This window comes from Aquarana catesbeiana, unplaced genomic scaffold (assembly GCF_042186555.1).
Source record: "Aquarana catesbeiana isolate 2022-GZ unplaced genomic scaffold, ASM4218655v1 unanchor220, whole genome shotgun sequence".
Classification (NCBI taxonomy): Eukaryota; Metazoa; Chordata; class Amphibia; order Anura; family Ranidae; genus Aquarana; species Aquarana catesbeiana.
In genome coordinates this window covers 28,548-42,886 of record NW_027362647.1, presented here as the reverse complement: position 1 = coordinate 42,886, position 14,339 = coordinate 28,548, and the positions used below count along the sequence as shown (strand labels likewise).

The window sequence follows — 14,339 nt, the reverse complement described above, 5'->3', positions numbered from 1 at the left end:
CCTACGGGAGATCTGACAACTTTTGGACTGGTTTTGGATGCAGGTTCTAGGGCCATTTGGGATTCTCCCAATTGTGCTCACTCCAAGACTCATTTCTGAGGTTGTTGTGCATATTTTGCTGTTTTATATATATATATATATATATATATATATATATATATATATATATATATATATTCCCTGTTCTGCCTAGCAACATGACAGGATTCTACTGCTCCCTGTCATCAGGGGCAGTGATCTCTGTCATGTTGTAGTGAGCCCATCCCCCCCACAGGTAGAATCACTCCCTAGGACACACTTAACCCCTTAAACGCCCCCTAGTGGTTAACCCCTTCCCTGCCAGTGTCATTTATACAGTAATCAGTAGCTATTTGTAGCTCTGATCGCTGTTTAAATGACAATGGTCCCAAAATAGTGTTAAAAGTATCCGATGTGTCCACCATAATGTCACAGTCCTGATAAAAATCGCAGATCGCCGCCATTACTAGAAAAAAAAAATAAAAATAATAAAAATGCCATAAATCTATCCCCTATGTTGTAGATGCTATAACTTTTGCGCAAACCAATCAATATACACGTATCGCAATTTTTTTTACCAAAAATATGTAGAAGAATACATATCGGCCTAAACTATGGAAGAATTTTTTTTTTATATATTTTTGGGGGATATTTATTATAGCAAAAAGTAAAAAATACTGCTTTTTTTTCAAAATTGTCGGTCTTTTTTTGTTTATAGCGCAAAAAAAAAAAAGCAGAGATGATCAAATACCACCAAAAGAAAGCTCTACTTGTGGGGAAAAAAGGACGTCAATTTTGTTCGGGTACAACGTCGCACGACCACACAATTGTCAGCTAAAGCGACGCAGTACAGAATCGCAAAAAATGCTCTGGTCAAGAAAGGGGTAAATCCTTCCGGGGCTGAAGTGGTTAAGAAAAGAAGGCTGTGCTGTGTAGGGAGGGGCTAATGGTTCAGTCCAAACTTTGGCTTTTAAGGCATTTAGACAAAGACCTGACCTGCCTTTCCAGCCCCCTGTTTACTGTATGTAGAAGTAGTACTTAAGGAAGCTAGCAACCTCCGATTCCACAGATGTCATTGGCTTACATGCCGTTAAACCCCAGCCATGGTCATATTTTGTTAATGATGTCATTACCATACCTGTCTCTTCTCTCAGGGACCACCTCTCATGTGCATCAAGTCTGCTGTTTTTTTTATTCCAATTGTTTTTATTTGAAGATAACCAAATATGAATACAGAAAAGGACATTGCATCAAAAATGTCACAAGGAAACATGAGCATAATAAACTAATCTAGAGATTGACATGTGTATAAATCACATTATTAATAGCAAAAAAGGCTGGCTGGGGAACTAACTTAGTTGGATAAATCTATCATATTGGCTATAGTAAATACAAAACTGGTTCAATTATTAAAAGACATAACATACCCCCCTTGTGGGAATTATAGACAGATTTCCAGTTGACTTAACATTTGTAATATGAAGTGAGTGAGTTTTAGAAGATGCTTCGAGCATCCGATTGGCTTGCCATTCAGCAAGGCAATCTTTGGAGTTTTAGGGATTGCCAGGCCTGTGACCTTGCGCAGCAAACAAAAGATTATTTTCCAGAAGCCCCTAATACGTGGGCATTCCCACCAGGTGTGGAAGAGAGAACCTACATGGCCACATCCTCTGAAACAAAGCGGGGAGAATCCCTTGAAAATGGTTGCCAGTCAGGAGGGGACTTGGTACTATTGTGTAAAAAGCTTAACACTCGCCTCCATTAGAGATACATTCACTACTCCTTTAAAAGTCCTATGGAAAAGAATATGCCATGTGGCCACCTCCCAGCTGGACCCCAAATCCCTCTCCCAACTCATTGCATAGGATTGTATCCAGGTCAGACAGTCTACATTATGCCCAGGGACCGACTGCCTCTCCATATCCACCCAATCTGGTCTATGTCCTTGAGAATAAATTATTGAGAATTGGGCCAATTGGGCTGCTTGATAATATTTCCAGAGATGTGGTACTCCCAATCCCCCTTGAGTACAGCTTCTAAAAAGGACACTTTTAGGGCATCAAAATCCCTTAGATCCCCAAATAATACTAATTACTTTAGTCTGAAATTTCTGGAGATGACATTTCTGTAGGGAAATCGGAAGGGAATTAAATAGGTATAATATCCTGGGTAGTAGGGTCATTTTAACTGAATGGACCCTCCCTAACCAGGAGATGTCACATTTTGACCAGTTAGACAAGTCATCCACAAGTTTCTTGTATAGAGGGCCATTCCACCGTATCAAAGGCTTTCTTTAGGTCCACCGAAAGCAAAAATCCTTCCTGGTAACTGCCCACATCCCAATTCACTCTCGAAAGTGTAATGACATCCACAGTTCTGCGTATTTGATCCGGTCCCTGTCTTCCGGGGATGAAGCCCACCTGATCCTTATGAATATAGCTCCCAATAAAGGCCGACATCCTGTTAGCAAAGATTTTAGTTAAAATTTTAAGATCATTGTTGATCAGGGAAATAGGTCTATAGTTGCCAACTTCTGAGCTATCCTTCCCTGGTTTGGGAATGACTGAAATGTAGGCCATATTAATCGCAGATTCTAGTTTAGAGCCTGATCAGAGAGAATTAAAAAACTGGGTCAAATACAAGGAGAGCAAGGATCCAAAGGTCTTATAGTAGCATGCAGAAAACCCATCAGGTCCTGGAGCAGACTCCATCTTGAGGTGATTTATAACCTCCAAGACTTCAGCTTCACTTATAGGTTTTTCAGGGTCCACCCTGTGGTCACTTTTCAATTTGGGGATGGGGATGTCGTTCAAGAACTCGGTTGTGTGAGAGGGATGGACACCCTTGTTTGCTCTATAAAGCTTTGAGAAAAAATTGTGGAACCCAGCCATAATCCTTTGTGGATTCTGTGTGGGTGCCTCCATGGAGGAATGTACTTTTGGGAAGGAGAAGGAATGGGATTGGGGTGTCAACCTGGCAGCCAACCTGGGACATATTTTATCCTTGTGGAGGTAGAATCGCGCACCAGACCACTTAAGGCTTTTTTCTGCCTGCGTGGTAAGGGCCAAGTTTAAGGATAAGTGATTCCAAAAGAATTGGGATTTCGTCTATGGTCCTTAGATAGTTTAAAGAACTCTTGTTCCAACTTTTTTATGTTGACCTGTCTTTCGGGTTTGAGTTTGGTGGCTAGTTGGATAATCTTGCCCCTAATGACAGCCTTATGGGCTGCCCAAAGTGCCTACGTGCACTCACAGGCCACTCGCAGACCTACGTGCACTCGCAGACCTAAGTGCACTCGCAGAACTACATGCACTCACAGACCACTCGCAGAACTACGTGCACTCGCAGACCTACATGCACTCACAGAACACTCGCAGAACTACGTGCACTCACAGACCACTCGCAGACCTATGTGCACCCGCAGACCTACAGTAGGTGACCACAATATTGTGTCAATCTCGCCGAGATTTGACACCTGCGAGCCCCGTCGTGGGAGGCAGCGCCGAGATGGCTCGCTCATCGGGAAAGGAAAACTGTTTTTTCCTTTCGTGATGACCAACAGGCAGTGCTGACAGCTGTCTGATATGAATCATGAGGGAGAACGCCGTGCCAAATTTTAAATAAAAAAATGTCTTGGGTTCCCCCCAGGGACATACCAGGCCCTTAGGTCTGGTATGGATTTTCAGGGGACCCCCCTATGCCAAAAAATCGGCGTGGGTGTCCCCCCCAAAATCCATACCAGACCCATATCCGAGCACGCAGCCCGGCTGGTCAGGAAAGGGGGTGGGGACGAGCGAGCGCCCCCCCCAAATCGTACCAGGCTGCATGCCCTCAACATGGGGGGTGGGCACTTTGGGGAAGGGGGGCACCCACCCCAAAGCATCTTGTCCCCATGTTGATGAGGACATGGGCCTCTTCCCAACAACCCTGGCCGTTGGTTGTCGGGGTCTGCGGGCGGAGTGCTTATCGGAATCTGGGAGCCCCCTTTAATAAGGGGGCCCCCAGATCCCGGCCCCCCACCCTATGTGAATGAGTATGGGGTACATCATACCCCTACCCATTCACCTGGGGGAAAAAGTGTCAATAAAAAAAAACAAACTACACAGGTTTTAAAAGTAATTTATTAGGCAGCTCCGGGGGTCTACTTCCGACTTCGGGGGTCTTCTTCCGACTTCTCCTCATCATGCCCCGGGACTGTGACATCATAGGGGTGGGGTCACCAGGTGACTGCGCCCGGTGACCACGCCCCATGCCTATATAAGTCGCCCCGCACCTTGCACACATCATTACAGTGGGAGAGAGCGTTGTGTCAACATCGGAAGAAGAGAAGAAGGAACAAGAAGGCAAAGACCGGGCCACCGCTAGCAAAAGAGCGGCAGAAGATAGCGGAGGAGCCCGGCAGAAGAACTGGACATCGGGAGAAGAGGCTGGAGAGCGGGAGAAGAAGCGGACACTGGGAAAAGAGGCCGGAGAGTGGGAGAAGAAGCGGACACCGGGGAGGAGAGTGCGGAGAAGTCGGAAGAAGACCCCAGAAGCCGGAAGAAGACCTCCGAAGTCGGAAGAAGACCCCCGGAGCTGCCTAATAAATTACTTTTAAAACCTGTGTAGTGTGTTTTTTTTATTGACACTTTTTCCACCAGGTGAATGGGTAGGGGTACAATGTATGCCATACTCATTCACATAGGGTGGGGGGCCGGGATCTGGGGGCCCCCTTATTAAAGGGGGCTCCTGGATTCCGATAAGCCCTCCACCCGCAGACCCTGACAACCAACAGCCAGGGTTGTCGGGAAGAGGCCCTTGTCCTCATCAACATGGGGACAAAGTGCTTTGGGGTGGGGGGGCCCGCTGGGCGCCCCCCCTTCCCCAAAGCGCCCACCCCCCATGTTGAGGGCATGCAGCCTGGTACGGTTCAGGAGGGGGGGGGCGCTTGCACGTCCCCACCCCCCCTTCCTGACCGTCAGGGCTGCGTGCTCGGATAAGGGTCTGGTATGGATTTTGGGGGGACCCCACACCGATTTTTCGGCGTAGGGGGTTCCCCTAAGGGCCTGGTATGCCCCTGGGGGGAACCCACGCCGTTTTTTTATTTAAAATTTGGCGCGGTGTTCCCCCTCATGATTCATACCAGACAGCTGTCAGCACTGCCTAATGCTCATTGCGAAAGGAAAAAACTGTTTCCCTTTCCAGATGTGCGGGCCAGCGCGAGATGCACAGCACCCTGTCGCTGAGAACCAGCACGATGGGATCGCACTGGAAACACAATCTCGCAGTCAGGTACTGTACGTGCACTCGCTGAACTATGTGCACTCACAGACCTACGTGCACTCACAGAACTACGTGCACTCACAGACCTATGTGCACTTGAGAACTATGTGCACTCGCAGAACTACGTGCACTCACAATACACAAGTACTAATGATCCACACACACTACTCAGACAACACTCAGGTAGTCACACTACACAGGTACTATGACCCCTGTTATAACCTCCTGTTTTCAACTCTGGTTTTTAACTCACCTCTTAGACCAGTTCCACTTGGACAGAGTTCCAGCAGACTCAAAGATGAGCAGGCTCACAATGAGTTCTGCACAAGGTTATATAGGCCTCCAGCACCTGTGACCAATTAACCACTCCCCTTAATTAGTAGGCTGAGGGAAGCAAAGAAAAAAAATCTGTCAGAAAAAGATGTTAAAAAGCTACAAGGAAAAGCCCCAAAAAGAATCTAAAAATGCAACCCAGCAATCAAAAAGCAAGACTTGTTCACTCTCCACTCAAGGTCCCCACTGTTTAGCTTCCAACCAGCAGTCTGGGATAATTGGGGAAAATGTGTCACCTGATTCAATTATCTCATGAGATATTCTTTAGTGAATTGAGCCCACCCATAACCAAACAGGAAGTGAGAGGAAATCCCTGTAAATTAAGGGAATTTCTTGGGGGGGCTCCAGGTCACCAGAACTAGTGTATAGAAAAAAGTGTTCTAGGGGGAGTCGCAAAAGAGGGTGCCCCCCAGAGAAAGACAGCTACAATGGCTATAGTGGGCAAGTAATGGGAGAATAAATAAAAAATCAATGCAAAATTTATTGAGTATCAAATCTACAACATTGAGAGATAATCTCTCAGCGATAAAAAGCTAAATGAAGCTGATTTTGTAGGACATCAAACGGATGGCACACCAGATGCAAGAGAGCATATGATGCACCAAGCAAACAAATACACGGATAACAACAAACAATACACTCACAAAATTCACACAAACCGGTCCAGGCGCCTGTAAAACCACGGATGCATGGAAACCCTTCAGGCCAGAATGTCGATGGGAGAATAAATAATTCATAAATATATGCACAGGGAAACCATGCATGCGTGGCCCCTGGGGATCTGGGGAAACTGTTAAAAGTAATGCTGCCTAGCTCAGTGATGTTGCCTGTCTGATGGGTATCAGATATAAAACAAAGTCTCCAAATTCTGATGACAGTAGATTCCTTCTAGGTTGGCTGAAATAAATGCAGCATAGGTGATTGCATGCGCATGCTGAAAATACTCCATCAAAAAATATCCATTCCTGGAAATAATGATGCAGCTGGAATATTGTTCTAAGGTCTCTATGTTTGGTTTCAGATATAAAGCAATAGACAAATGACAGCTGCCAAGTAAATATGACCTTATTCAAAGTTGAATGAATAGTACAGGTACTAATATCCTTTAAGCATCATTAAGGCATAGCTATCATAAGCCCCGTACCCATCTCATCGGGTTATTCCGAGATCATAATCAGTCCCTAGATCACACAGATCATATATAGCGATGTAGGCTCTAGTAGGACAACCGCCTAGGTGTATAAGGGTTATTGAAACATTACCACCTTCTTTCACCATGCAGCGATACCGGCCAAGATTCCTTGTGCAGAGCAGAGCAGTTCCGTCAGATCCTCGTCCACCACAGGGGGATCAAACACTGGACGCTGACATGTGTCCCATACGGTGTGTTGATGGATCTCTAGCCGCACTGCAGCGGTATTTGTGGACAGGCAGCAGCTCCGTATGTAGCTCCGTGTGTGGGGGCTAGCTATTCTGCTTAAAGTTCTCTATTCCCCATTGAGATCGGGGGATCACTAAGGCGGCATCTCCGGGCCGTGATTACGTTGACGCGTTTCGCAACGTCATGTCACGTAGCTTCAACTGGACGTGGGAGGGGCAGGCATACACCTCTCCCTCTTATTGCATCAAGGTGTAGCCGCCCCTCCTTACCTTGATTATCTCATAAGTAAGCTGGCAGGGACGAGTTAAACGAAAAGCTCGGATAAACAAATCCCATGTGTCTGTTATTCGATCTATACTTTCATATCTGGGGGGCAGCCTTTGTCTTTCCCCTCTCACCCAGTAAAATAGATATAAACTAAATAAGAGGAGACATAGAAGATTTTTTGAAAAGGAAACAGGGGAGGAAAAATATGAATCCCAGATGACAAAGGACATCTCATAGAAAGGAAATTGTATAAAAAGAAAGGAAGAGAAAAGGGCCATACCATAATCCATAGTGGCCAGGTTTCATTGATCTAGGAATGGCTGCTAATTAAGTTCAGTATTCATACCCAGGGTGCGAGGGACTTCAAAGTGTATATCCACCACTTTTCCTTCTGCAGTAGAATACGATTGAAGTCCCCCCTTCTTGCTGGTAGCTTCAGGGTATAAATACCCTTTACCTTAAATCCATCAGTTCTGCCCTGATGATACTGAACAAAATGTTTGGCCACCGGTCTTTCTTCTTTTTTCTCTCCTTTTTTCTCTAGGGCTCTCTCTTTTTCTTTCTTTATGTCCCTAAGGTGTTCCCCTATCCTAACCTTAAGGGCTCTTGGATGGGGATGGGCACCTGTCAAAAACAGGTACCCGTTCCCCCCCTCCCCCCCGAAAGGTGCCAAATGTGGCACCGGAGGGGGAGAGGAAGAAGAACAGCGGAGCTTTAACTTTTGGGTGGAACTCCACTTTAACGGGAAAACAGACAGCAATACAAACTGAGAAGGGTAGGAATCCCTCTCCACTCTATCCAAAAGTAAAAAAAAAAGTTTTACCTTTAGTAATACTTTAACCTTCTGATGGAGGTTTGTGCATTTTATAATAAATAATATATAGACTACTGAGGAGTTTCAAAACAGGTAAAAAATAAGAAAAAAATGTCAAGAAACAAAATAATGAAATATAATATGGGGGGGTGTCCGCCATGGTAGAGAATGGCACCTCAATTATTGAATTTCTTTCCAGACCAGCCTGATTGCTCCATCCTTCTATCCGACCTCCCTGCTGCACACACACACCAGCCTCTGCCAACATGAAGAAACAAATACTGCTGTCCCTGCACAGGAAATCCAACAAGATTTACAACTTAAATTCCCCCACATGCAAACATGAATAGGCTGAGTAGAAGAAGAGCTGGTTGATGCTTACCAGGCACAAGCTCATTAGATAAGAGGGCTCAGGGATAAAATTGCTGATCTTGAGGACAAATCAAGAAAAAACCCTAAACTCAGAGTCATACCAGAGGAGATAACCCAGACTGAACTGATTCCAAATCTTCAGCAGTTCTATGAAATCATTCTACATTTGAGCTCTCCCCAGGAACTTATCATTGATGGGGCACACAGAATAGTTAAGCCTGAACATTTCCCACCTGCGGTCCCCAGAGATGGACTAGTTAGAGAACATTTCTTTCACATAAAACATCGACTCCTGTCCACCTCCAGGAAAACTGGTAAACTCCCAAAGCCATAGAAACATCTCTCTATGTTCAGATATTTCTGCATCTACCGCATTGAGAAACAGAAACCATTCAAATGTGTAACAGATGATCTCTGGGGGCAGAAGACTTCCTACAAATGGGAATATCCAACTAAGTTGCTTATCTCTCATCAAACTAAAATCCTACCCATCATGACTCTGAATGATGTCATCTCCTGCCTCAGTGTATAGGGTCTATTGCAGGATTCTTCTTCTCCCCCGCCAACAGGCAAAGCTTCAGCCTCATACATTTCTAGTGATTGGTCCAAAGTCCCCAAAACGTAATGCTACTCACCCTCCTGCCTTACGTTACTCACCGATCAGTAGCCTTCCGTATAACAGGTCGGGATATTGTGATACCTCTTGTTCAGGTGTTATTTATTCACCCCGTCAGAAGGAGGACACCAACCACATGCCCATTGTGTTTTTTATTAGTTCATTGTTCATTGTTCAATGTTCATTACTGTTTCATGAAGTTCTGCATTTTTTTGTTCAAATCGTTCCCCTCTCATCACTGATTTACGTATATTGACTCTTGGTTCTTTACATCGTTTATAAGCATATTAGCTTGATATATTTTTCTTTATATTTGGGGCCCATGAAGAACCTTCTAAGAATCACAGACATTATCCAAAATGGTTGCAATGTCATTTATAAATGCTAAGGGACTTAAGGAAAACTTTACTCTTTTGTTTTGGACAGACTGGAGATGGATGAGAACACCTGTTAGAATCTTATTGCTACTTCTGTCCCCGTTAGGGAGATTCCCTATCATCAAAGGTGAAAGTAAAAGAAAATCCTAAACTTTGGGTTATTTCCCAGAACAGTATCAAGGGGAAATATTTTCTGATGGGGACACTAGTTCTACTGGGGGGGTATGTATTCTCTTAATTAGCAGGGATTTCCTCTCACTTCATGTTTTGGCTATGGGACAGAAAGTGAAGGTAAATCTCCCCAATGGGACGCTGATGGCAAAAAACTGACAGGGGGCTATAACCAAAGGACAGGGAGTCAGCAGGGCAGTGTGCAAGGTGGTCAGGAGGAAAGAGAAGAGGGGGCTAAGGAGGCCCTAGTACAGGGGTATCAGGATGGCCTGATAAAGGGGGCTCAGGGGGCATAGTACTGGGGATTAAAGAGGGCACACCACAGAAGAGTCAAGAGGGCACAGAAGTGGTTTCATGATGCAGCGAAGCTCAGGGAAGCTGCTGTGGCACATCTACCAGTTCTGTTGCACTAATCACCACTGGCCATCCTCTCTAGTCCATCCAACCACAGCCATCACCCACAGGCTCCTTGGATAGATTACAGAGGACTTGGATGGACTGAACTCCTGCTGGTGACCTCTCTAGTTATATAAAGATCTATATTGGGGAATCAGGACCTCCTTTCTCCTGCTGTTGGTCCCTCTAGTAATATAAAAATCTATATAGAGGAATCAGGACCTCCATCCTCCTTCTGGTGACCCCTCTAATGATATAAAGATCTATATAGAGGAATCAGAACCTCCTTCCTCCTGCTGGTGACCCCTCTAGTGATATATAGAGGAATCAGGACCTCCTTCCTCCTGCTGGTGACCCCTCTAGTGATATAAATATCTACATAGAGGATTCAGAACCTCCTTCCTCCTGCTGGTGACCCCTCTAATGATATAAAGATCTATATAGAGGAATCAGAACCTCCTTCCTCCTGCTGGTGACCCCTCTAGTGATATATAGAGGAATCAGGACCTCCTTCCTCCTGCTGGTGACCCCTCTAGTGATATAAATATCTACATAGAGGATTCAGAACCTCCTTCCTCCTGCTGGTGACCCCTCTAGTGATATAAATCTCTATATGGAGGAATCTGGACCTCCTTCCTCCTGATGGTGACCCCTCTAGTGATATAAAGATCTACATAGAGGAATCAGAGCCTCCTTCCTCCTGCTGGTGACCCCTCTAGTGATATAAAGATATATATAGGTGAATCAGGACCTCCTTCCTCCTGCTGGTGACCCCTCTAGTGATATATAGGGGAATCTGGATCTCCTTCCTCCTGCTGGTGATCCCTCTGGTGATATAAAGATCTATATAGAGGAATCAGGACCTCCTTCCTCCTGCTGGTGACCCCTCTAGTGATATAAATCTCTATATGGAAGAATCAGGACCTCCTTCCTCCAGCTGGTGAGACCTCTAGTGATACATAGAGGAATCAGGACCTCCTTCCTCCTGCTGGTGATGCCTCTAGTGATATATAGAGGAATCAGGACCTCCTTCTTCCTGCTGGTGATCCCTCTAGTAATATAAATATCTATACAGAGGAATTGGGACCTCCTTCCGCCTGCTGGTGACCCCTCTAGTGATATAAATCTCTATATGGAGGAATCGGGAGCTCCTTCCTCCTGCTGGTGACCCCTCTAGTGATATATAGAGGAATCAGGACCTCCTTCCTCCTGCTGGAGATGCCTCTAGTGATATAAAGATCTATATAGAGTAATCGGGACCTCCTGCCTCCTGCTGGTGATCCCTCTAGTGATATAAAGATCTATATAGAGGAATCAGGACCTCCTTCCTCCTGCTGGTGACCCCTCTAGTGATATAAAGATCTACACTATATTTCCAAAATTATTGGAACACCTGCCTTTACACACACATAAACTTTAATGGCATGCCAGTCTTAGTCCATAGGCCCACCCTTTGCAGCTATAACAGCTTTAACTCTTCTGTTAAGGCTGTCCACAAGGTTTAGGAGTGTGTCTATGGGAATGTTTGACCATTCTTCCAGAGGTTAATTTGCGAGGTCAGGCACTGATGTGGATGAGAAGGCCTCATTCGCAGTCTCCGCTCTAATTCATCCTAAAAGTGTTCTATCAGGTTGAGGTCAGGACTCTGTGCAGGCCAGTCAAGTTCCTCCACCCCAAACTCACTCATAGAGTGCCCTGGCGTAGGGACGGGACAGGCACTCTATGTTTGATGTGTATTATGAGCTCGCTGCTCGTCGAATCTCCGCCCAATATCTTTGCTTTTAATGTGAGTATGTGTATGCTTTAATAAAGTTCGAACTTTTGCCAAACAATATTACACCATTGTGGGATCTTCCTTTTGGTTTCTATCTCGGTGACCCCGGGACACTACTTGAGGAGAGGTATGTTCTTACAGGAGACAAGCCAGGATAGGATTGCATCATTACTGTTCCCACTGCTGGTTGATTCCATGGTTTTGCCAACTAAAGGCTGCCATGCCTAAAAGTGGCTAAACGCGAGTACCCCATTACCCTCAGGTAAGGGGCCACTGCCCACCATTGTGTGCCGTGTTGCATGAAGAGAGAATAATCACCACTGTCACGTTTACTGGCACCAAGTGGATCACTTGCATATATAATTTTTTTGGACTTTAAGTTGATTATTATTTTCAAGTGGATCACTGTTTTTTTGCATGCTCATGAGTGGACTCCATTTGCGTTATTATCACACGGTTCCATTCAGACCGTCACTTTTGTTATGTATTTATGAGCACCATTCATGCTGTATGTATACACCTGTCTGTAGAGTGTTGAGGTGTATTAGGTGCATACAAGCCCAGTCCGAGACTGTTATGCTGCATATTATTTTTAGATTTTTTTGTTGATATCATATGTTTGTGTATAAGGGTGTAATTGTCACTTATTATGTGTTTATGAGCACCAGTCACTTTTTATATACACTCGCTGAGTATATGTCTGGCTATCATCTTTAGCCAAATACTGTTATTATTTATTATTTATTATTCATTTATATATATTCGATATAGGTCGTAGTATCACGTTATTTGTATTTCAGAGTCACGCATTGATATTCACGCTATGTTATATTTACATACACCTGTATTTCAGAGTCACCTATAGTTACTGTGTCACTATATACACAGTTATCTCACTGAGATTTTCTCATACACTGGAAGGATTAGCGCAGCACCACACTCTTATCAACTTAAGTGAGAATATTGACCCCGGGAACATGGGACCACAGGTCAAATTCAGAGTTGTTGACTGGAATGGGGAAGAGATGACTCTCAAAGTTGAAGACACTTGTTTTTGGGTATTTATTCTGGACATTCTCCATCATTGATGACCAGTCCCAGTCCTTGATTCGAAGAATAATTTAATCAATGTCATTGAGGAGAACAAACTTACTTTTGAACATGTTCCTGTATAGACAATCATTTAGGGCTGCAGTTTGTCCAAAATATCCAATCTCAGCATTGAGTCCTTTGTAATAATGCCATTCTTTTGATGTCTGAAGATGGTGGTTTATTGGCCATGGCACCACCTCTAGAGTCCCTTCATCAATGTAATGACGTAACACTTTATCTACATCCTGGGAGCAGTTGATGTTATAGATCGTGCTCTTTGAGGCCCCCAGAATCTTCTACATCTCAATACTCTGGATCATCTGGAGGACATTGTTGTAGTTTCCAAACAAAGTAGAGATGCAGATGGTGAAATTGAAGAGATAAGTGTAATCACAGCCAGAAGGTTCTGCACATAGAAGATCTGCTGTTCCATACAGGAACCCAAATCTGTCACCATGAAGATCTATTTCTGCCCTCACAAAGACATTCTGATTGGAGGAACAATGGAAGATACAGTAGAGTTATTTCACAGATACATGGGTGATGGTGATGGTCCGGACTAATTGGCCAAGTCTATGCTCATAATACAGAGAGATGATAAATGTTTGATTATCCAGAGCTGTAATGGTGTCTGTGGCAATGGGAAGTCCATGAGATCTCACCTTCTGATGTCTAAATTCTATATGGTAGGAGTAAAAAATGACAGCAAGGCACACAAATACAGACAATGTGCAGAACATGTATCTGGGCGATGTCCACATTCTGGTCCTATCAGGTGATCACAGCTGCAAGAAGAGAGGAAAGAGAGAGAATAAGAGCATAAAATCAGTTCAGTGAGATTTGAAATCTGCAACTCTAATGTAAAAAGTAGGTGAATGGCTTGAATGTACCAGCGGAGCTTACACTCTCTTATGAATAACATACATATTCAGTAGTGCTGTACAGAGAACATTGACCCGGTCACATCAGTCTCTGGACCAGAAGAGCTTACACTCTATTATTCCTCTAGAGTCACATACTATTACCCGACATTTATAGAATGGATAACACTGAGACATTCATATCAGTCACAGCACCACAAGAGCTTACATTTGTGGTGAAAAATTATAAGCTTCTCCTATAAGCAAATAATTTAGTTGCGCTTAAAAGCACAATCATAGCTCTCTTGTATAATGTCGGGAAAGCACGCTTATATATCTCCAAGTAACACACGACAGATACTGGTATCACATTGAGCTTAGCAAAATCCTGCCTGTGATGATCTGTTGCTTTTATCTATACTGTAAACATGAATAACAAAGGAAGGTGGTGGCGTCAGAATCAGCCAATTAGACACATTTATTCTTTCAAAAGAACCAATCACACACATGTATATATTCAAATAGAATTCCAGTAGTGACGTATGCAGAGCCATGTGGTCAGGCCCCTGTGAGACACAAAGTGTCTCACAATGTGAACACTTATTT

At 44.3% G+C, this 14,339-nt stretch overlaps 1 pseudogene; it reads right to left on the bottom strand.

Annotated features, from left to right (window-relative positions):
- Positions 1-12,731: 12,731 nt before the first annotated feature.
- LOC141121530 (uncharacterized) lies at positions 12,732-13,653 on the bottom strand (annotated as a pseudogene).
- Between the last annotated feature and the right edge of the window lie 686 nt (positions 13,654-14,339).